This window comes from Pyrgilauda ruficollis, unplaced genomic scaffold (genome assembly GCF_017590135.1).
Source record: "Pyrgilauda ruficollis isolate IOZ18807 unplaced genomic scaffold, ASM1759013v1 scaffold30, whole genome shotgun sequence".
In the NCBI taxonomy this organism is placed as follows: domain Eukaryota; kingdom Metazoa; phylum Chordata; class Aves; order Passeriformes; family Passeridae; genus Pyrgilauda; species Pyrgilauda ruficollis.
The window spans coordinates 8,009,644-8,033,231 of NW_024524378.1; the positions used below are offsets into that span (position 1 = coordinate 8,009,644).

Below are 23,588 nucleotides of genomic sequence, written 5' to 3' on the forward strand. Positions count from 1 at the left end.
CTTTTCCTTCAAAATATGATTTTTTTTAAAATCTATTTTTCTAAAAGCCAAGATGAATAAAGATCTGATGACCTCTGAACACTCAAATATGCAGTTCTACTCCTTTCAAATAGTCAGAGAAGGCATAATTCATAGAAAAAACTGCAGTGAAACTCAAGGGATAAAAAGTTATAAGGACTTCATCACAGGAAGCATTTAATTGATAATCTGATACTTTGGTAGTCTGGTCCTCTTTCTTTTTTATTTGCCATTGTAGAGGCAAAAAGGAGGTTGCAGGATATCAAATATAATTAAAATCCTACTTAGTCAAAGGGATCTTTCAGTTCTTCTTGTGCTGCCATAATTAAACCCAAATTAATTTGAGAGTAAGCTGTCAGTGATACAATTGTGTTAGGAAGCATTTCTTGGCTTCTGCCAATTTTAATAATACAAGTTGTCAGTTTTTGTAAATACAGATTTGATGATTATTTGCTGTAGGACAGTAGGTACTTTCATGTCCTCAGAATTACAAAACCAACGAAATAAACCAAATGGTAGCTGCAAGAGAAAATGCATTCCTAGGCAGTTGAAATTATTGAGATCCTTTGCATGTACTGGGAAAATCTCACTAAAATTAAGTACTGTGAGTAGGCAAACAAACTAATTAACAGAACGGCTACTGGCTTTTGTAACCTTACCTGATGAAAAGTTTTGGCATCCAAACAATTAATGCAATAGCCACTAATCCAAAGAAGCTGAAAAAAATCTTATCAGCTAGGATATGTCCCATTATAAAATTGACAACCAAGAAGTATTTAAGCTTTTTTTATCTTTATGCCTGAAACAGAGGCCTTTGGGTTTTTTTCACTTTTCAATTTTCTGAAATGTTCCAACAAATAGATTTATAGAAAAGAAAGTCTGAACTATATCTAAACAACACAGCTTTAAAAAAGGAATCTTTAAAAACAATCCCATGGAATTTCAAGTCTCTCCAGATCTATTTGCCAGAAAGGTAGAAAATAAATTACAAATGAAAGAACGATGAGGCACTGAGGAAATTGCTCACATACACTCTTTCATAGTGGTAGCTGTTAATTTGTCTTGAAGCTCAGTGAGAGCAGGCACTAGGACAGAATAATGGTACTAGGATGGGAATTAAGGCATTTAGGAGCATATTTGGGTTCAGTATATACCTTCTGAGACAAAGAAAGCTTTGATTACTACATCTGTATGAATCTCACACAGAGAGAAATCAGATCCTTTATGCAAGCAGGAGCAGCCTCCAGGCTGATCTAATTAATAACTGAAGAAGGCATTTTTAGCAATTAGCTGCTTTAAGGGCACCAAGAAATGTAAGATTTTATCTTTTTTACCTGGCCATATTCCTTCTGTGAGGGGCCCTTAGGTAACAGGAATACAACTTGATTGTTTTGGTGGCTGCATTCAAATGATGATGCTTTGAAAGAAGATGTCAACTTGTTAACTTTAATTCTGTTTTCAAGTACCAGATCTCATTGAAGGTCACACCTCTGTCTCTAATTTTGTGGTGGAAAAAGAAACTTCACATGCATTGTTAAAATTATTTCACTAGGCAGCTGTAGTTACAATAAAGTTCAATCCTCAAGATACTCAGTTAAGATACTAACTCTCCCAAAGTCAAAATGACTGAAATCAGGGTCTGTACTCTTGTCCCATAACTGCCTGCCTGCATACCCATCAAGAACCACACAAGTAATACAGCATACTGTATTGAAACAGAACAGGTAGGCTGGCAGTACCATGTGGTAACAGAAGAATCAGCAGAAAAAAACAGCAATGGGATGCCCAGATTTGTATAAAACTTAAGTGACAAGAAATTACAGGTCAATACAAGAACTTCTGAATCTTGTAAAGATGAATACACAGAAAAGCCAAATGGGCTCCAGTTCAACAAAAGCCTTCTTTAACCTGTCCTTATCCTGCAAAACCTTTATATACACAGTGAACCCAAAGCATATGCTTGAATTCCATTGTGATTACCATACTTAGCCAAAGAGGAATGGGCTGCTGAACTGGGCTCAAAGGTTTTCTATTTAGTTCTTAATAAATGTCAAAGAAAAAAGGGCAGCCTAAAAGCAGTAGGTTACATAAAAGGGAATGTACTTGGAAATGGCACTTCAAGGAGGAGTCAGTGTCTCCCAATAAAGATAAGCTTTAATCACGTAACAGAGAACACAGCTCCTCTGCATGTGATGTGGAAGTTTACAGAGTACTGAGGTCACTTTGAAAGCAAAAGGAATGAAAGAATTAAAGAGAAGGGCATTAGGAAACAGAAGAATCTTTCACCCCTTCACCCTTCTATTCATTATTCGGATGTATGTTGAGATGTTATTCATGACTCTCTTATAAATTATGAAGAGAAATACACTTTATGCAGTTCCTACATCACTGGTTATTCCTAAAAATTAGCACAAGCTTTTCTTTTCCAAAACTGTCTTTGATGCAAATGTATTCTGTCTTTGCCTCCCAGCAAATTTAAGCCTCCCTTTGCTGGAGTACTCTCACACAGTATTATCACACCCTTCCACATTAGTCTAGATAATTTATTTCAATGATTACAAAGGTGCAGCTATTAACTAGGAACAGAAATTTTTGCAAAACTATCTTTTTAATAAATAGAAAGTTAGGCATCTTATGTCCTCACTATAACATCAATATGTTAGACTTAAGGTTGTGGAGAGCTGTAATAACTTATAACAATCGAAGAAAGAACCCCACCCTTATTTCAACAGGTAAGGACGACAGGAAATGAAAGCAAATGCAAACAAACAAACAAACAAAAAAGGACAGCTTGATATGCACTATCAGCTAGTTCATTTTCTCAAATAAAAAACCTAATATAACAAATTACTTTTAACCTAATTAAAATCTGACATTATTTTATTAAGCAATATCATTATTACAATAGCATACAGAAGAAAATGAAATACAATATAATTATGTAGCAAATAGTCTCATATATTAAGCCAGAACAGAAAGCTAATGCTTGAAATATTGAATTCAAAGATAATGGCTTGTAAATGGACACAACAGAAACAGGCTGCTACATGTGATTCACTCTTCTGTGTCTCTCCTCTCAGATAATGCACATTACTTCTAACACTGGTTGGGCCCTGCTAAACTTGAGTTAGTGTAATATATGCTCGAGGAGGAACATTTTTAATAAAACAGTATTAATTATATTGCAAAAGAACACTTAGATTATAAAAATCCCTGCAATGCCACATAAATATTTCAGCTACCAGAAATGGGCTTGTAAGCAGGATCTCGTCTGGAGAAATTTCAGTGCCCTGAATGTACCTATCTCATGGCAGGAAGGGAATGTGAAGAAAGCCAAGGGGAGCACATGAAAGCCCAAAAGAAGCACATCTAAGCAGGCTGGCACTTATGGCTGCAAAGATTCCTGATGTGTTTTGAAATCCCCAAATGATTGTTTAAAGATTTTTCTTTGTGTAAAATAAAGTAGATCACTTCTTAGAAACACTCCTCTCTAAGGGTAGTCAAGACAGAATACACACTCCTACACAAGCATTGCTCTATGATGCATACAATGCATCAACTTTTGTGGAAAGATGACATTTGTATCATTAACAACAGGAAAAAAGAGTTGCCAAAACAGGCAAGACACTGTCACACAGCACTTTATGTCTGTATGTCATGCTCCCCCAAATACTAAATGTCTTCAAACTATTTTCTCAACACCTCCTTCCTTTGAAAAGATCTTATTTTCCTTCTAATACAACACAGCAGCTCTAGGAGAACCACCTCGAAAACCTCTCCAGTGAGAAACTCAACTACTGAAGCAGGAGCTGTAAAGGCGCCATTCCCAAGATCCACCACACTTAAAGAGTTATTTCACAAAGACCAGTCACCAAAACTCAACAGCTATCCACTATGAGAAGGTCTCACAGCTGGAAGGAGAAGAGGGAGGAGTGGTCAGTGTGAAGGCACAGAGACATCCTACAGAAAAGCAAGGGGCACTGAGGCCTCCAGCAGCTTGCAAGAAACAATATACCCTTGGACAGAGAATACCAATGCAAACTGTTACAAGCCAATTTGTACGTGGAGTGCATTGGTTCTGAGCAGATAAAACACTTTACAGATGCTTTCAGTATGAAGCACTGACCAGACAGAGCCATTACCACAGCAGCCCGGTGGCCAGGTACTTGTGGCTGCTGCAGGGGCACCTCAATTAGGCCACAAAAGCAAGAGCATTAGATGAGTCCTTGCAGAGAGCAGTAACGTCTACAGGCCTGGATTTTGACAAGAAAAACAGACTTGAATTCTCTGCCACGGTGACAATTTGCCTGGGCAATTTCACTCCATTTCCCCCTGTACCCCCAGAGGGCCTGTGTACAACCAGCCATTCTCTGAGCCAGCAGCAGCTCTCCTGAGCCATGCTCCTGCCACATGCTCAGCCACTGCTGTCGAGATGCCACCAGCCTACTCCAGAGAGCAGCAGAAACTGGCTCTAAGGAGAAATCTGTGTGAGTTAGAAATGCCACACCACTGTCTGGACAAAACCATGTCCAATTTGCCCCTGTTGGTAAGTGGAGACAATCCTTAAACTGGTCCAGAGGCATCTGAATTGAAGGTGTTTGAGCTAAGCAGATTTGATAAGCTGGTTTGAGCTAAGCTGGTTAATGATACTTGCAAACAAGAATAAGTACATTTGCACCTCAGGTGTCATTTGCTTAATTCTGAGAGCATGTCTAATATTCTTCTGGGTATTCTGGCAAGAAAGCAACAGTGTATTTTTGGTCTGCCTTATCAAATGCATCGCATCAGAGTAGGAAGCAAGAGACCTCCTCCTCCTCCTGTCTGGCTCTGGTTCAACTACACTCAACTATTACATTCTAGTTTAGGCACCAAGTTGTCTGGAAGCCATTGACAGAGTGCAAGGAGAGAGGCAGAGAGATGGGAAAACACTCTGAGGACTGAGAGCGGAGAGTCTGATTTCTGGGAACAGAGTAACATCAAATCTATACAGTTTTGTTACATGCTGATGAGCTGGGAATAAAACAGCTATCTGCTGTTCATGTTGGGGAGAGAATTATAAGGTGTGATATACAGGGTTTAATTAGGAATAACAGGAATAATATTTAAACACAGAAAACATCTGATCTCAACAGGGGAACTCTGAAGTGATAGATGTATGAGGCTGTAGAGTCTCTCAAGAGATACAGTGAATGCCCTACAGTCTGTGGCTTTTAAAACTATCCTAATAAATCTTTTGGAACATATATTGCAGGCCTAATGCTATTTTCAATGAGGTGAAATGGAGACTCCAGACGTATTTCTTGATGAGAATCTCAGTGGTATAAAAAAACATGTAGTAAGAGTTTTATCAGCAGAGGCTCATCTTGCATTCCACACTTGTGGATATGTTTTTTCCTCCTACATATTTCATAATTTAGTTTCTTAAACATAGAATATTCAAAACAGACTATTTCAGCAGCCACATCCCACTCCCCCACTGCTCTTTCTGCCTTCACTATTACCTTTGTTTTGTCCTTTGTCTCCCAAACCATCCATTTGCCTCTACTGATTCGTGATGTGTCAGAGTTGCCCTGTGTTAGATCACGGGGTTGTGATGTCCAGCAGCAGAGTGCTCAGTGACAGCTTGCCCACTTTGCTTCTTGCCTTAGTCCTGCGGGTGTTAAACAGAGAGCAAAGGAAGGGAGCAAACCATCCAGCTGGATTTTGGGCACTGGGCTCAGATCTCCTGCGTGCTGAAGAGATGCTAAAGGCTGACACATGAAAAATACACAAGAATTGGCAAACGCCCCTATCACCTGAGACTGAGATGACAGCAACACCCTATAAAACAGGGAAATGCATTAAAGACACAAGCTGACTGTGGGCAATGTTAGACTTGTTAGGAAGCTGCTCCTCCCTCAGACAAGGGGGCTGGCCAAGCCTTTTGGCACAAATGCCTCCTCAGGTGTTCTTTACCTGCTATTAGAAGAAGTGCTGGTGGGCAATATTTTTTTCTTAAATTAGCTACTACTTAACTGATGCAAGGAAGGCTGACAATAAGCACAGAAAATACTTTTCTAGCATTATCTGAAAAAACACTTTTCAGCCCAAAAATTTCCATTTCCAAACCCCAGAGAGACAAAAGATCATTCTGTCTTCTCAATCCTTTGCTTATTGACTCAGGTTATCAGTTATCTCAACTGATTTCAGCTCTTCTAATACCTGCATTTCACTACAGATGCCCAGAGGCAAAGGGTACTTAGGAATTAGAGATGTGAATTAATTTCCAGAGGCACTGAAACAGATTTAACAAAATCTATTGGGTAAATATTTAGCTGCAGGCTTGGTTTTAAGCAATCCTGTGAAATTGTGTTTTACAACACAAATGAATGGAAAAGGGGACTCGAAGGAGTCAGAGAGGCAGATTTTTCCCAGTTGCTTACAATTTTATTTTTTTAAATTAACTATTTTGCCACTCAACCCTACTTTCAGAGCAGCTAGAGAGTACAAACACCTTTGCTGCAGAGTGTTGAAGTATTTGACAAAGGCCTTTTGGTAGAGTCCCTTGCATACATGTCTTTATTCTGCAGTTGAGGAGAACCACTGAAAGGATTTTCAGTGGCAATCTCCAGCACCAGGAAGTTTGTTTTCATCAAGGGCCAGTCATCCCTCACTATTATCCTAACTATTTAAGGTTGTACCCTCTAATGCACAACATCACAGAGATTTGGAAGAGACAGAAAAGCATTACAGGGTAGCACTTCTGTAGGCAGTATTTGTAGTCAGTCAGTTTCTGATGGAGTCACTCAGCCTGCAAAGGTTTTAGCATATCAGTCATGTAGCTATGAATAACCTGGCAGCATTAATAAGGTCAAAATAATGAGGGGGAAAAGAAACAATAACAGAATCCCTTCACACTTTAGTTCCATCTAAGATTTTGCTTTTTTGATAATCATGGTAGGTGTGTAAGAAATATACTCAATCTTGAGACACAAATAACTAAAATTCATCAGATCATTTCAGAGTGTTCTGCTGAAATTTTTCTGACTGAAATAGTGTCACTTTCTTGAGGGGGACATTAGAAAACATATTATTTTTTTAAATTAACTATTTTGCCACTCAACCCTACTTTCAGAGCAGCTAGAGAGTACAAACACCTTTGCTGCAGAGTGTTGAAGTATTTGACAAAGGCCTTTTGGTAGAGTCCCTTGCATACATGTCTTTATTCTGCAGTTGAGGAGAACCACTGAAAGGATTTTCAGTGGCAATCTCCAGCACCAGGAAGTTTGTTTTCATCAAGGGCCAGTCATCCCTCACTATTATCCTAACTATTTAAGGTTGTACCCTCTAATGCACAACATCACAGAGATTTGGAAGAGACAGAAAAGCATTACAGGGTAGCACTTCTGTAGGCAGTATTTGTAGTCAGTCAGTTTCTGATGGAGTCACTCAGCCTGCAAAGGTTTTAGCATATCAGTCATGTAGCTATGAATAACCTGGCAGCATTAATAAGGTCAAAATAATGAGGGGGAAAAGAAACAATAACAGAATCCCTTCACACTTTAGTTCCATCTAAGATTTTGCTTTTTTGATAATCATGGTAGGTGTGTAAGAAATATACTCAATCTTGAGACACAAATAACTAAAATTCATCAGATCATTTCAGAGTGTTCTGCTGAAATTTTTTCACTCTCTTGAGGGGGACATTAGAAAACATCAAAAATCTTCCAAGTTTTAAAGATTATGTATTTATGAAACTGTAACAATACATACACATAAAAAATTATAAACTAATGTACTTGAAAAAGAAAGAGTTGGAGAATCAACATTTTTAAGGCCCTCGAAGTTACTGAATCTGTCAGCAACAGTTTGTGACATTAACTGAATTCTTGAACACTGCCAAAAACTCAGGTATTGGAACAGTTGTAGGTGAGCTGCTCTGAAGAGGAAGAACACTGAGCACCAAATCCAGTGCTTCACAACTGAATGCTTCCTGTTCACCTCTGACATCTCAACAGAAAAGCCAGGTGCAAACATTTTTAAAAATCGGCACTGCATCCAACTTGAATATTGTATTTGCTACGATCAAAATGACATATCACGTAATCTTAGTCCTCACTGCCCAGTCCTTGGCATAGCAAAGGATTACAAAAACAATGAATACAGTACTCTCTCAAATGTCTAAGGGAATGATGTTCCTATTCTCCTCATGCACACCAAACAAACAGTGGTCACATCTGCACACATTGTTACATCAGGATGAAGAAAGTGTTCATTTTATGTTTGTTTCCCTAGTATTACAAACACTGACTGCAAAACAGGTTAACACCTGAATATTTATGGGGTAGAAAAATCTTTTAAAATTAAACTTTTTAAGCTTCCCACAGGCAACACCTACTCAGAATAATCTTTTCTTCTCTACTTCTATGACTGAAAAAGATTTCTATACACATTTTTGGTCCTTCCAGGCAAAATACAGCATCTGGTCCATCACTGACCTGGTACAAAAGTATTTTACTTGCTTCTGAAGTCACGAAGCATCAAACACAAACTTCAGTATATGCATCAATTTATGCTGATATTTATGGAGGAAAAGTACAGATTTGGGAAAAAAAGGGACCTTCAGGTACACTTTTCAGCCTTTTTACAGTGTGACTTTAAAAAAAGAAAAATGCCTTTTTTCCTTGTTTTTTGTCTTTTTTCTTTTTTTCCTCTGCAAACAATCCTCTTATATTCCACACAGGTAATTGTATGGGAAAGTAAATGTTAGTTCTTTAAAAGAAAGGGTTTAGGTTTCTTCAGAAGCTGAGGCAAAGCTGCCTGAATGATGGAAGAGCAGGCACTTAAGATTTGCATTTAATGGCTCCTAGCTAGAGTTACCATGAGTTCTGGAGCAAAATATTGTGGTGAATTTCTCTTGTCTGGAACAAACACTGTGAATTTTACTTTGAAAACATGGCATCCTGGTACAACCCCTGCTTCTCCCCTGAAGATGTCCACTGTAAAATGCAATAGTACTTGCTCTACTCCTTGCAGGTCCCCAGGTAACCTCCCTCAGCATCAACACCTGGGACAAGGCAGACCTAACACTGCTCCTCTAATTTCTGCCACAGAGACAAAGGGCAAAATTAACATCTCTCCATAGAAACAAACACTTCTAAAAGTCAGAAGCCATTTACTCTATTGCTATCTCTTAGCTTGCTGTAGACTTACTCCCTTGAGCTGATATCCAACACAGGATGCTACAGCAATATCCTTTCACAAATGCAACCTGCACAACGTCTTATGGAAAATGTCTTGTGGGGAACTCAAAGTTCCAGTAAACATGTCTAAAATCTCTCCCCTTAACAGTGGGCACTGAAGCCTGTTGAAATCCACCTGGAGTTTTTGGCTGCAGCTCTGTCAAGTGAAATACCCTCTTGTTTGTGGACAAAAGGCACCAGCTGACATCTGCAGCCATGCTTGGCCTGCACTGACAGATGCTTCTCTGCTGCTGGCATGCCAACTTTCCTACAGGTTGTGAACTGTAGAGTGGCTTTTCTCCAGCATGGTACATTCATTTAGAGCAAAAAAAAAAAAAAAAAAAAAGGAACAGAAAGGGTGCATATGTCTGCAAGAGAAAAAAAAAATCTTTTGAAATACAGAGTTTAATCTCAGTTCCACTTAAATCAATGAAAAGGCTTGCAATTACTTCAATGACAATGAAGTCAATTTTGCCAGGATTTTACCTATGTTTAATTTTAGCCGTAACATCTTGTGTTTTCAAAAGTAACCTATGATTTAGGATACCTCTATTTCTGGACATTGTAAGATGTCCATTAGATGTCCACTTTCATAGAATAAGAGTTTTCCTTCTGTCCCAAAAGATCAAGCTGGGCAATGAAAATAAACATCATCCTTTGAAAACAATCTCATCTGTATGTTTGTTTATTTTGTAGTGTTGCAGTGTTAAAATTAGAATGCTGCAAGGTTAAATTGTAATGTGATCAGATTCAAAATCAAGAGGGAGCCAAGACAAAAGAACAGCAACATCAGAAATAACAACCCATAAGAGATGAATGACAGCAATGTGGGAATCAACAATCACTTCTGCTCTTTAGTCACTGTGAGGTTTTCAATGAAAAAAGTGGCATTTGACACAAACCACAGGATCTGGTTCATCCTGGAGTGGCAGATGTGAAACTGTCACTAATAGAGACTGTATAGACCATTTAATCAGCTCATTTTTTCCCCACATCTTTATCCACTTTAATAACTTTGGATTTAAAATAATATGCTGTTTTTACAAAGACAAGGAAGTAACCTAATGACCTTGAGGTAATAATTTCAGTCACTGATTCCAATGGAAGTAATCTATCACTTAGCTGTCCAGAATTTTGACATGAAAAGTGCAACCAGCAAACAGTGAATACAGTTTGCATGGGGCACTCCCAGAAGAGAAAGGTTTAAAATATTCTCTATCCTTATGTAATAAATCAAAGAAGGGAGGGGGAAGTTATTTTATAATGTGGGCATAGCAACTGAAACTCTTCTTCTTGGCCTGCAGGAGTTTTTAGGGACCAGTCATGGTCTGTTCTGCCTTCAGCACATCCGTGGGACCTTTCTGTTCGCATCTGACCAGCCAGTGGAAGATGGATTAGCATTTTCCCAGGCAGAATGTACTTAAAGACCTGGTATTACTTGCCTAGAAGATCAGTTTCAGAAACCAGAATGGGGCTTCAGATATTTACTATCCCTTTCCAATAGGTACCACTGAACAATATAAATGCCCTGGCTTGACAGTTAATTCAAGATCAGAAACATCATTATGAAGACATATTCTTTCATGTGGTAGCACCCAATTTAAAATACACCATGTAGAGTATTTTATTTCTGTTACAAATTACAATTGATACTTTAAAATTTAGGTTTATGGACAAGGGGAGGGCATTTCAGCTAAACAGAAAATGTAATATTTTTTTTTTTTTTTTACAAGCTGGTGAGATCATTGCAATGTTGTCCTTACACTATTTACAGCCTTTTATTATTTATTTACAACCTTAACCTGGTCTTCGTCAGAATTCAAAATATAGTTATGTCAACTTAGTAAAAGGGAGCAAAAGCACTTTCTGCTCCTTGTCTCACTATTTTCAGATCTGTAGCTGTTCTCCACATTGCCAAGTCAAACCCCAAACCAAAGAAAATTTTCTGAACTAATTGCACTGGTGAACTGCTGGAAAAACTTTTTATTTCCTAGGCTTTAGGAAGACAAATGGGAACAGAATGGCCCGGCTGCATTCTGAATTTGCTTTTGGAAGGATTTCTTTGAACTTCATCCAAAACTTAAGGGCCTGGGATGTTCTGGTATTCAAAATATATTTCTGAACCACAAGAGCTATTTCTGCACCTACCTGATACATTCTCTGCCTTACAGAAAAAGAACTCCTACAATTTCAGTAGTTTAAAATCACATCTCTCTCTCTCCATGCAGCTCAGTTAAATGTGCTGAGATGAGTCTCTTGTTTAACTACGAGAAAACAGAGAGCAGACTGGAAAAAAAGCCCTGCAAAGAAAATGCTTCACTGTTAGCCATACACAGTCCACATGTGTGGAGTCACAATCTCTCCGGCAAGGAAGATCCCCAAGACCTGAAACCTCCCAGAACCACTGCAAGCCTAAGCTGGTGACACTCCAGCCTCACTGCTTCTCCCAAATAAGTGTGTTTGATGGTTTGATGGACAAAGGTTTCCTGTTGCAGCCACTTCTGTTTGCTTTAAAACCATTAGGAGGTCCGTTTTCCAGAATAATTACACTTAGGCTCTTAAAAACCAAAACCTGACCCAAAATGAATAATTATTTAATTCTGCTTTTAGTCTCTTAAATTATTTATGTGATTTACAGACTTCTATATTACCAACTTGGAGGAAAAAAAACCCTACTAATGGCTAGCTTAAAACATACTCCTTCTTTAGATTCTAATCATGGTTCAGGATTATTCCATTTTCCTGCATTTAATACATCACTAATAAATTCACTCTGTAAAGGAGACTCAGCACTGAGGTGCAGCAACAACACAAAAAAGAAGGCCTGGCAGGAGCTGATTTCATAACCTTACACAAGGTCCAGCTGTAAGAAGAGGTTTCCTCTTTCACAAGCAGGCAGTGCCCTGTCTCTGTGAGCACAATCCCCCATCATTCCTTTCTGTCACGAACCCCAATTCCCTTTTCCAAAGATAATTGCCAAGTGTTCAAGGTGCAGAGACCACCGCTGCTCCCCTGTAACACATTATCTTGGCAGTTAGGGAAGGGATTTCCAAGCCTCCAGTACAAAAGGACTTAGGAGTATTTCAGAAATAAGATGGGAGAGAAGGAGTGACAATGCAGGCAAGGGAAGGCAGTGGGGATGCCACAGGAGAAGGGAAATACAGGGAAAGTGCATCCTGGAAGCTGAAGGGTTCCTACCAGTGCCCTTCACATTAAGATACTGCAAGTATTTTCAAAGCCCACAGAAGAGAGGGAATCGTACCTTTGCACACAGAATTTTCAGATGTCAGTCTCAGGTCTCAACAGTTACATTTCCAACAGGGAACAAACACAGAGGGCTTATGGAATAAAACAAGAACAACAGGTATTTTTGGTCAGCCTACTGATGAAGAACACATCAGTTTGAAGCAGTGCACCAGAGAAGCATTTGGGCACCTGCTGGATGGCTGCTGACGTGGGAGCTGTGCTCTGCTCGGGAAACAATGGATGGCTGGCAGGAAATGATCATAATCAAACACAAACTCTTTTGCTCAGAGGCCAAAGGACTAGGCTTTGTTTCTCAAGCCACAGGAAGCAGCACATTTAAGAAGCTCAGGACTGATGCAGTTAGCTACAGGGTAGGATAATATTCTTTGAAGATTGCTATGGCCACACTTCCAGTGAAACAGGAGACAGACATATCCTCACCTTTGCATCCACATCATTGCCCAAGACTACCAACTGTCTTCCATCCCGCAGTGCTGCTGAGATGTATAAACTCGATAAATCATGTATTGAGATGAGAGCCCCTTTCCCATGTGTCACAAACTGGTGGTTTTGGTATAATGTTGTCCCAGTACATCCACCTGTATAACTGGGACAGATGCTATAAGGAGAAAATTACCTGCTAAGATGTGAAGCGAAGTTTGAATGCCATAAAGACAACGAGGTCTAACTGGTACTTCCTAAAGATTAAAAATTACCATAATTTCAAGACCTCAGTGCTTAGGTGTATTTGCTAAAGCCTGATGATGAAAATCCTCTCAGGAAACTAATACAGGGGATGAAGTAGAATTTAAAATAGTCTGTCTTTTAGATACTGGTGGGAGGGTGAAATCCATTTGTGTTGCTATTTAGGGCCATAATGTTTCTTTGAGTAGGGAATCACACAATAGCATTTCTATTAAGCTTAGATGTTTCCAAACATCAACTTCTTTAAAATAATCCAATTAAAGCACTTTTCCATGTTTAAACATATTCCAAATAACATGTGTTATTCCTTATTTTGGAAATTATTGCACCATTTGTTCTGTCTAAAAACCACATTTGTACTCATACAGATGAAGTCTGATCAGGTAAATTCTGGTGTTACTATTGCTGTTGAATTTTCCCCCTAGATTAGGAATACAGTTTGACCGTGCTACTAAATTAGGCACCCTAGGAAAACCAACAAACTGAAATATGATTTCTTCCAGGAAATCTGGAAAGGATCACATTTTCCCTATTCTGCAGTTCCTGACCCCTCTCCAATTAGAGAAAAGAAAAAGCAGACAGATTTCTCTAACAACTCTTCCTCATGAGGATCTTGATGATCATTCTCAAACAGTCCACAAAGAATACAAGAGAATCATATGGTAATCTCCTGTCAGGCAGAAGATCTTACCAGTGCTTCCTGCCCCAAGCATTTGTACAATGTAAGCGCTTTTCCTTGACACCTTTGAGGACTTTATTGTGCTCATAAATCCTAAAGAACTGTAAAAGAAACTGGTGACAGATAAGAAATCATAAAATAATTGGTGTTTAACTACAGAAAAAAATTGCTTATTTTGGAAATACACTCATAGACTACTGTTTTTAAGTGTTATTAATGGGTATTTACCTTTTGAATACAAGTGCATTTACTTTTGTGTCTGTGGAAACAGATGCACAACTTTTTTGTCTTGGTTCTGTAAATATTCAATTAAGCTAATAAACATTTAAACTGAAACAAATTAACTGTGCCAGCGCAATATCTCTGTTTCAATTAACCTTTTAATTTAAATGTTCATCTGCCTACTTTCAATATAATTTAAGACTGGTAAAAATCCAAGAAATCTTCAATATAAGTGAAAGATAGCCTGACTTGAATGATAATAAGTCCTTAGGTGAGATGTCAGCAATGATTTTCTGAGCAAATTGACAATAAAGAAGGGTGATGTATTTATAAAGCCTAGGGGTTACGAAAATAAAAAAAAACCCAACCCTTTTTTTTTGGCTTTGCTCTGCTAACTTCAGCTGAATTAACAGTCAAGATGTTCCTAGTTTTCCCATATTAGCATTCCTCAGTGCACCCTCAGCTTCAGTGCTGTTGTCAAAGGGTGCTTGAAAGTCTAATCTGCCTCTTTCCGTTCTAAGAAGCACTCCACACAAAAATACCCCTAACTAGAGACAGCCAACAGACTTTTAGTCCTCACCTTGTGACATAAATGTGTGAGAAGGAACATTCCTAATTACAGTTAGTAGGTGGGTGGGTGGCACAGTGCCTCTCAGCCCTGCAGATCCAGCTGCTTTCAGTCCAGTGCTCGGCTGCAGCTCTCCATGAGACTGGGGTGGGACACCTCAGAAGCAACCAGAGCTGCTTCAGCATCTCAAAAGAACAGCACACAATTTGACACCAGTAACAGACTACCTGCCCAGCAAAAAGAAGGGGAGACTTGCACTTAGCATTTGTTTTACCCTCCTTCACCCAATCTGACAGCACTTCTTAGATCACTTATCTGTAATAAAAGAGCTCATGACATTTCATCTTTTCATTAGTCATTTTTCTTTCTGGAAATCATGAAAAAAGAAGTAATTCAACCCAATAATTTATGTCTAACGACAGACATTAATTACTTTAGGCGTGTCTGTGTGTGCATTTGTGCATATTTGCACACACAAAACCAAGTAAATGACACTTGGGCTACATGGGACAGGCAAGCAGGGAGGGAGGTGTCTTGTCATAGATTCATTAATTAGTATAGCCTGAAGTTGATGGAGGAGGTGGTAGAATCACAGAGAAGACCTTTTCCTTAGCTCAGCATCTGGATAGGCCCTTTAGTCTTTGATATTCAGAGCTGCAGACTATCCCAGCACAGGCTGATCAGGCAACAAATATGTTGGAAGAAGCCGTGCTCCCTTTCAGCTCAAAGACCTAACTTCTCTAAAGAGCCACCAGGGGCCCCAAGCTTCTGGGTAAAGGAGCTGATTTTCTTGTTTTGCTACTGAAAATAATAATTTGCACATATTCCCAAAAGCATCTCTAAGTTTTAGGGTCTCTGCACTATATGCCCACCTTAAAAAGCTTTTCTTTTGGCTGTACCTCTACCATCAGGATAAGAGAATTTTCTTCTCAGGTTGTTACAGCATTTGGCATATTTTCCTTAGGAGACCCTACTACTGGAAATGGGAGGTTGAACAGACTCTTTTGCTCTGCAAAAGAACAAAGTAGTTCTCCATGGTTCATAGCTGCAGAAAACAACATGCAGCAAGCCTGAAAGCAGGGGAGCTCTAGCATCTCATGACTGTTCTGTAGCATTGACTCGTGATCTGTGAGCACTTGGGACTTGGCAAGCTCCTCAGAGGAAAAATTATAGGAAGTCTGACCACAGACAAATGTGGCCAAATGGCAGCTTTACATCTGTCCTTGATGCATTAATATACAAGCCTCCTTTCCTTGCTCAGTGGCTACAGCAGTCCTGGACCAGAGCCTCATTTTCCACAAGCTGTTGAATGTGTTTAACCTGTTTCAGCACACACTTAAAGCTGAAATGGGTGTTGAAGCCAGCCCTACAGACATCCAAGATGAACATCCTGATGCCACAAGCTCTTGTGCTCTAAAAAGAACTGAACTAACCTCTCCCAGGATAATTTCATAGCAAGCTTTCTTCCAAAGAGAACAGTTTTCTTTAATTTTCCATGTTCAATACTTTAAGTGGCTGGACCCTTTGAAAATAACTGTTCCTGAGAGCACAGTTCCTGCACGTGAAGAAGACATTCTGGACTGCTGCCAATGTCCACCCGGCCCTGGAGATGGTAGCCCTCCCTTTGGAAATGCTTTTGTTCATTTTGATTGAGCCAGATGAACATTTGGATATGGAGCTCAAGCTCCTAGAGTTAGCATCTGCTACTGTAATCACCCATGTACATATTTATCCTTAGAAAAATATCTCAGCCATCTGATAGCTGAGTGAGGGACTGGCCTGCTCCTACTGGTGCACATATTCCTATATCAATTAGTCTCTGCAAGTTGTTCCATATTGGAATTTTGCCTACGTTACTATTTGTATACAAGGCATATACACATCGTACCACGTAGCCTTACGATTTTGTGTCTGTTTTGGTTCCTACTGATCAAGAGTCCAGAATTCTTTCTTCTCAGAGGCTGGCACACAGTCATGTCAGTTCAATGGATTATTTTTTTTTTTCTTAGCAGTCAAGTCAGTTAGGTTGACATTTCTGCTGTTTTCCACCAATCCAAACCTAGTAAAAAGATTATCATATCAATAAATTGTGTGATTTAATCTGCAGGAGTGGGCAGATGAGATCTCCCTTGCAAATCTGTTGACATTATTAATGAGTTACAGTTGAAATGCTGAATAAAATCTGAATTGCAAAACTGTGCAGTAAATTTATTCTCATGGCACAGCAGTGCATTTTAGCAGTCTTCCATGACTTTCTCAGCTGGTTCACGTACAAGAGGCACCCATAAACTAAAGAATTATTGTTTGTTTATTTCAGAGGTTTCAGCTAGCAGAGAGTATTATTTGAAGGTTTTAGAAAAGATTCAGTGGGGTTAATGAGACAGAGGAACAAAAGTCCAAAAGGAAGGTTCATATGTACCCACAGATCCCACAAATGAATAAAAAGTGGTATTTGAAAACACACCAAATTCTTCACCAAATCATGACCAAATTTATAATCTTTAAGGACATTTGTATAGTCTAATATTGTTCTAGAAAAAAATACATGTAATGGAATGCTATCTGGTGAAGGAAACTGCCTTTTACAGACAGTTCTCATATTCCTTCTGCTCACAAGGCTTCACTGAGAATATGATTTTCCATACCCATATTTCCATAATCTCGTACCTTTTTGCTAGTCTTGCAAAGATGATTAGCTGGACACTTTTCAGTGTTGTTTTGCTGGTTTTGCTTAACAATGGAGGTTTTAACTAAGACTCTCACTTCCTTTTCTCCCTTCTGTGTGATAACCTATCACATCTGTGATTCCAAACACAAAAAGAGAGGGGTAGTGCTCAGTAAGAAGGTGCCCTGTTTCCTTTTATCTAGATTCCTTAATTTTTTAATTCCCTGGACAAACCCACTCCTAGTGCATCTCTGTGATAGTCAGTTAGATAATGTGCTAGTGGTACCATGCTATGAATCACTCGCATCCCTGGTGCCTTACACTTTGGGCCAGAATGGATGGGCTGTATTAGTGAAAGAGCTCTTGGGTGTTTGAATTAGGTTCCTCATTCACCCAATCAAACAAGGTCCCTACATCTAGATAGATTAAGCTCCCCTGATTGCTTAGATAATTTGATTTGGACTCCCTTGCTCTCCTCAAAGTGGTGGAATCAGAGCTAAATCACTGTCCTACTTCACTTGAGTTTTCCCTTGTACAGCTAATCTTCCCTTCAAAGACTTCCACCCTTTCTGAATCCTCATTTTCAAGAATCCCTACTCAACTTCTTGCAAACCTGTCTCATTCTGGGATCAGGAATCATTAACGAGCTGCACGTTTATATGGTTTTCTATTTCACAAATTCTCTCCCAGGCAGAGTGGCTGCTTCCTTCTTCAACAGCATTGAAGTCACCTCATTACAGCCAGGGGAGCCTCGCTCAAACCTGAGCTGTGACCGTGAAGTCCCCACAGCACCACACAAAGCACACGTACTCAGGGCTGTGAAAAAGCTGCCCACCACTCAGAATTAGCTCAATTATACCCCTCACTCAGACTGCGCCTTCTTGCCACTAAAAGGGGTGAGTGAGGGGAAGGCTTGGCCTTTGCACCATCCCTCAGTTTCCACAGGAATGCTTCCAGTCTGCTGACAGTGGCAATGAGCCCTTTGAACACAGGACCACCAGGGTATAAATGTATGGGGAGAAACAGAGAGGTTGCTTGAAATCTTTTACTTAGGGCAGTGTAGAAGGACTGCACATTTCAACACTCTTGATATGTTGCCTGATGTTAAAGCAGTGGTAAGTCCTAAGAAAGAAATATGTTGCAATTTGTAGATAATAGAAAGCATTCAAAATGTTGGAAACCCTTGATGGGAAGCAGGAAAAGTACTAAACCATCTAACTTGAATTTCAGGAAGGCTCTCCATCTTCTCCACTATCATTTTGGTCCTTCAGTTTTTCCTCTTGTAAAGTAATTCCTCCACCTCATGGATGCCACTTGAAAGCCTATCACATTTAACCTAGTGATGGGTAAAAGGAAAAAAAAAAAAAAAAAAAAAAAAAGAAGGTGCATAAGGAACATGGGGGAGTTAATAGTTTTTTGAGTTCGACATGGGACTGAATAAACATTTAAGTTCAAGGCTGACATTAATTATTTCTCTTTACCTCTGTGGATGAATGGTTAACAGGGTAAAAACCACAATAACCTGTGGCACTGTTTCCACTTTCATGTCTTTACAGGTGCACTGAAGTTTGTTTAACTGCATTAACAACACTGCTAGGCTTAAGGAGGCAGCATAAAACCTGAAGGAGTAAATGATATGAAATTCATTTCCAAGAAGACTCAGGCAACCTGATGAAGCAGACTGGGAGGGAGAGAGGAAGTGTTAATAAATGCTAAAGAGAGCAGATCATTAAAAAGTACTGATAATAAAATTCACTAAGTAGATAATGCCCTGAATTCTGACTGAAAACAGAGATGTTGTGAACCACTGTGCAGATAGTAACAAAATCAAAACTTGTTCAACACCTTCAAGTGAAGCTAGAACAACAATAACCCCCTACATATACTTTTTGCATTGATTTGAAGGTAATCACCTCTTAATCTGTAAGACTGGTCTCTCTGCAGTAGAAGTCTCTCTCTAACTGTTCCAACTGCTGTCAATGTTTTCACGTTGTCACATTAGCAAAGCAACTTTAAAAAAAAAAACACTTGGAAAAGCTAAGAGAAAACTCTCTGGGAAGTTGAGCTGCCAGACAGAGGAGGGTTAAGATCTCAGGTTAATCGATGCAGCTGTACCTTACCTGGGTCTGCAGTTTAACACCTCCACACGCCTCTACCTTCCTCTGTGCACAACAAGTACTGGGATCTGGAGCATTTGACCTTCCCCAGCTCTCCAGCAGGAACTCCAGTGCAACCTTTACCTTCAGCAAGGAGCTATGTTCCTTTTCCCTCTCGTGCTCTGCGCAGAGCAATCTAATACACCTCATCATGTGGTGTGTTGCTATAGCAGCAATGAATCCAGCTGCTGCAACACAAAAGACTGACAAAAAGTTAGGTTTTTTTCCTGTCCACCCACCCGGTAAAAGTCAGGGTTGTTTTCTCATGCAGCAAATCTAACCCAGATAGGCTCATGTCACCTGTGAGCGCTAAGTAATGGCAAAGTTTAAAAAGACAGACACAAATAAACTATAGGTTTTGCTTTGGGGGACAACTTGGGGTTTATTTTTAATAAAACAAATGAGTCAGTAGTATGACATCAACACCCTTAAGCAGATAATTATTTTTCTGCTCCTGCCATTCACTGGTTTCAAAATTTAGGTCCTTATCCCCATAGGAATTGCAATCACAAAATCATGCTCAGCAGTCAGAAATTCACTGGTAATGCAGGTAAAGATACAGTACCAGTACAGGTGCTGAACACCAGATTTACACCTTCAGAAACAAAACAACCATGCACTTTCACCATTGTGGTCTGGAAAAAGACTTTTACAAAATTTTTTGCTTGTGGAACAGAAATTAATTTATCTGGAAACAGCTAAATAATCATTATTAATACTGCCCTACCAGATTAAGCATGAGGACTAACCATAGCAGAGCCTTTTGAGTTAAACATTGATGCTTTACAGCTTCAAATGTATTCTTGCACTACTGAGACAACTTATGAATGCCATTCAAAGTTTGCCTTAGGAACTGTACTAGAACACATGAATTATCACACTAACGTCCCAGTCTTGCAACTGAGTCTTGGAGGACAAATTCTTCCTGCAAAGCAGGGCCATATGCTTCCTCCAGCAGTTTCAGCAGAGAAAAGGACAGAACATGTAATGCAGCCAAGCCTTTCCCCTGCAGAAAGCTTCTGCAAGAGAAGGGACTGAAGTAGCGGCAACCTAATACCTGCCACATGAACTGGGTCTTGCTCTTCTGAAATGGTCCTAATAACTTTTTCCCAGGAACCTGCCTTCCCCAAAACGTGCTAGGCAATTTGACTAGGACTAACTGCTTCTCATTTTTGGGATTAAAAGCCTGTTCAAGGTGTGAAAGGTACTATTGCTGCAGAATGTAGTCCAGCAACTACCTCATCAAAAAGTCAACTTTTCTATTTAGTTCTCAATTTCTCTGAACGTAATGGAAGATGTAGAAAAAACAGCTACTGCTATCATGGACCTCAACCCACTCCATTAGAGAGTCCAAAATAAAAATAAACCCCTAATTACTAATTCATTCTCTTTTACTGCTTTATAAGTAGAGTCAAACTCTATCCAAGTTAATTCATAATATTTTTACCCTATTTTCATACAAGACTTGCCAAAGCTGTTTGTGGAATCTGCATGTTGCTGTATCTGTCAGCAAAAGCTGGCTTTGGAGTCCACAGATCTCCAGTTCTGAAGATGCTCAAAGTAGCAGCTGTTCTAAGAGACCTCTGAAGATGGGAAATAGCAATGCAGGCTTCTGAAAGAGTCACCTTACTTTGCCTTGAAATAGGTATTTACCTACTGATTCACATTTAAAATTCTGTCTGGCACTCTGGATACAGGGTCAAAACACATGGTGCAAGAGGATTCTCCTCACAATAATTTCTACAGTTACTCAATGCCATTCTCTTTTTAATACACAGTGAATTTTCTTCCCCTGATGCTAACGATCAGAACAGATAGGCCATAAAGCGCATCCTGAGGTTGTATAATGTGTTTGAGTTTCAATTGCTACACAGTTGTTTGCAACACTGTGTTAAGTGCTTTACCCACCAACAACTGCAAAAAAGCCCCAAAAGCTGAAAGACAAGCAAACTTTCCAGGCACATCTGTTAATATTACAGTCTGACTTGAGTACTGTTAGTGGCTTCACTCGCACTCTGGATAAAATAAAAAAAGTAAAAACAAAACCTATTAAGGGATTCTAATGGAATCTATTAAACAGCATCACCTGTTAGAAAAGAAATGAACACAGGCTTTTGAAGAGCAATATCTCTCACTTTGAGCCAACAAATGATCCAGGTCAGGCAGCTGAAGCTGCAGGTTGGAGCCCCAGCAGAAGTCCCCCCCCAACTCCATAACCAGAGGGCTTTCCCACTCAACAGGACTTGCACCTGCTCACTGTTTATAGAAGGGCTGACAACACACAGATTAACAGAGCCATAATTTCAATAATTCATGTCTTCTCTGATGTCCCAAGGCCAAAAGCAGCCTCCCATGTCACTCATGATTTCACGCTTTCAGAGTCTTTATCTTTCCTGCTGTGTTCCTTCCAAACCCAGATCTCCTTCATCCCATGGATTTGTAAAAATCTTCAGGGGACCTGCAGGAAAATCCAGACAGTTTTAGAAATTGTGCCTGTCAGTAATGCAAAACAGCCCAGAACTCTTCAGGGACTTTTTTAACACAGGTAGGCACTTGGAATGTGCTAAGAAAGGTGGAAACCAGCTTCCAGATGGCAGTTACTGTTGTCCGGAAAGGGCTGGGCACGGCTTGAAGCATCATCGCGTGCTCACTGTTCTGGAACAGAGTCAGTTAATAACTACCTGGGAAATGCAACAGGAGAAGGAGCCAATGTCAAATGTACTCAGAGGAAGGTTACTCTGCCTTTCTTTAAACACCTGTTGGGCAGGGGCTGCCTGACACAGATGGCATCAAGCACATGTGCACTTGTAAGATGAATGGCTATTTCCCCATCAAAATATTTTCTCAGAAGAAATGCTACTGAATCTTCTAGAGGGCTCTGTTCCTACTGCCATAGGATAACTGATCCTTTCCGACATACCCGAGCCATACAAAATAAAGGTAAAGCCTGGCTCCTGTGGGTACTGACTCCCTCTGGATGAACTCAGCCTGCAGCAGCTGCTGAGACTTGACTTTTCCTTTAAAAGGCAGTGCGAGCACAAGGGATGGTGTAACGGCACTGCTCCAGCACTGCCAAAGCCAAGCAGGAAATGGCGCAGGGAGTCACATCTCGCTGCTGCACTTGCCTGACAGACAGCATGACTTCCTTCACAGCACCCCTGCCCAGGCACCAGGCAGCTGCTTGGGTCAACAGGCAGAAAAGGCCTCCCCAATGCTGCCCAAAGGGCTGAAGGTTGAGCTGCAAACCCAGGAGATGGCGAGATACTAAAAGGAAACAACCTGTGGTTGGGTCTGTTTGATGCCAGATTTCTGAGCCAGAGATTATCTGAGTTTTAAGCTTTCTTTTTACAGAGACCAGTGCCCAGTCTTCTTTCCTCATTTAATTGCTTTCACAAGGAGCCAGGACCATTAAGTCCCATTGATCCAAGATGCATCCTGCCTGAGCCAGCCTCGATGTCTCAGCAGAGCTGCTGGGCACAGTGCAAGGGCACCCAGTTGGCTCCTGAGGGGTGTCAACAAGATGCTGTGCCAGCTCTGGCTCCCAGCCTGCCATGCTGGACTCAGGCAAATCTCGCAATCACTTGGACATCACCTCAGGGTTCTGCAGGCCCCAACAGCATGGATCCAGCTGGCTTTGCAGAACCTCCAAGTCCCATGCAAACCACTGCATGGGAGGGCAGGGCCAGCCAGAGAGCATGGCTGTGGCTGCACCAGTGCTAACAAACCTGTCTGGGCTCCAGCTGACCTGGATGCCCTTCTCAAATTAAAATATGGCCTCAGGCCACATTGGTGGAAATACAATGCAGAATCCTCTCTGCGTCTGAAACATTTCACAACACCGCAACTCTTCTGTTCTAGTTCCAGCACCGCTGGGAAGGCAAAGAGAAGAGACAGTAGAAGCATCTCTGGATTAGCACGGGAGAGACCTCGCACTGAAGGCAGGCAGAGTTTGTGTTACGAAACTGCGCCCTTATCTTGTAATAGCTGAAAAAAGGTTATGACAACTAAAGTCTTTACAGCTCCTCCTTCCCCCTGTTCCCCCTCCTCCCTGAGGATCCAGCTATCTGGTAACTGGCAGTGCATGCCACTGGCAGCCAAATAAACACTC

At 40.2% G+C, this 23,588-nt stretch overlaps 1 protein-coding gene across 10 annotated transcripts in view; it reads right to left on the reverse strand.

Annotated features, from left to right (window-relative positions):
- Positions 1 to 23,588, reverse strand: part of DTNA (dystrobrevin alpha) — a 221,230-nt gene that overhangs the window by 103,988 nt on the left and 93,654 nt on the right. For 2 of the 10 annotated variants that reach the window (XM_041473810.1, XM_041473808.1), the window contains one exon: positions 21,730 to 21,938. The exons of 7 other annotated variants lie outside the window; for them this stretch is intronic. The gene's annotated coding sequence lies outside the window, so the exon portion shown is untranslated. The remainder of the gene's footprint in view (positions 1 to 21,729; positions 21,939 to 23,588) is intronic. One more of the 10 variants, XM_041473809.1, reaches the window with a different exon arrangement.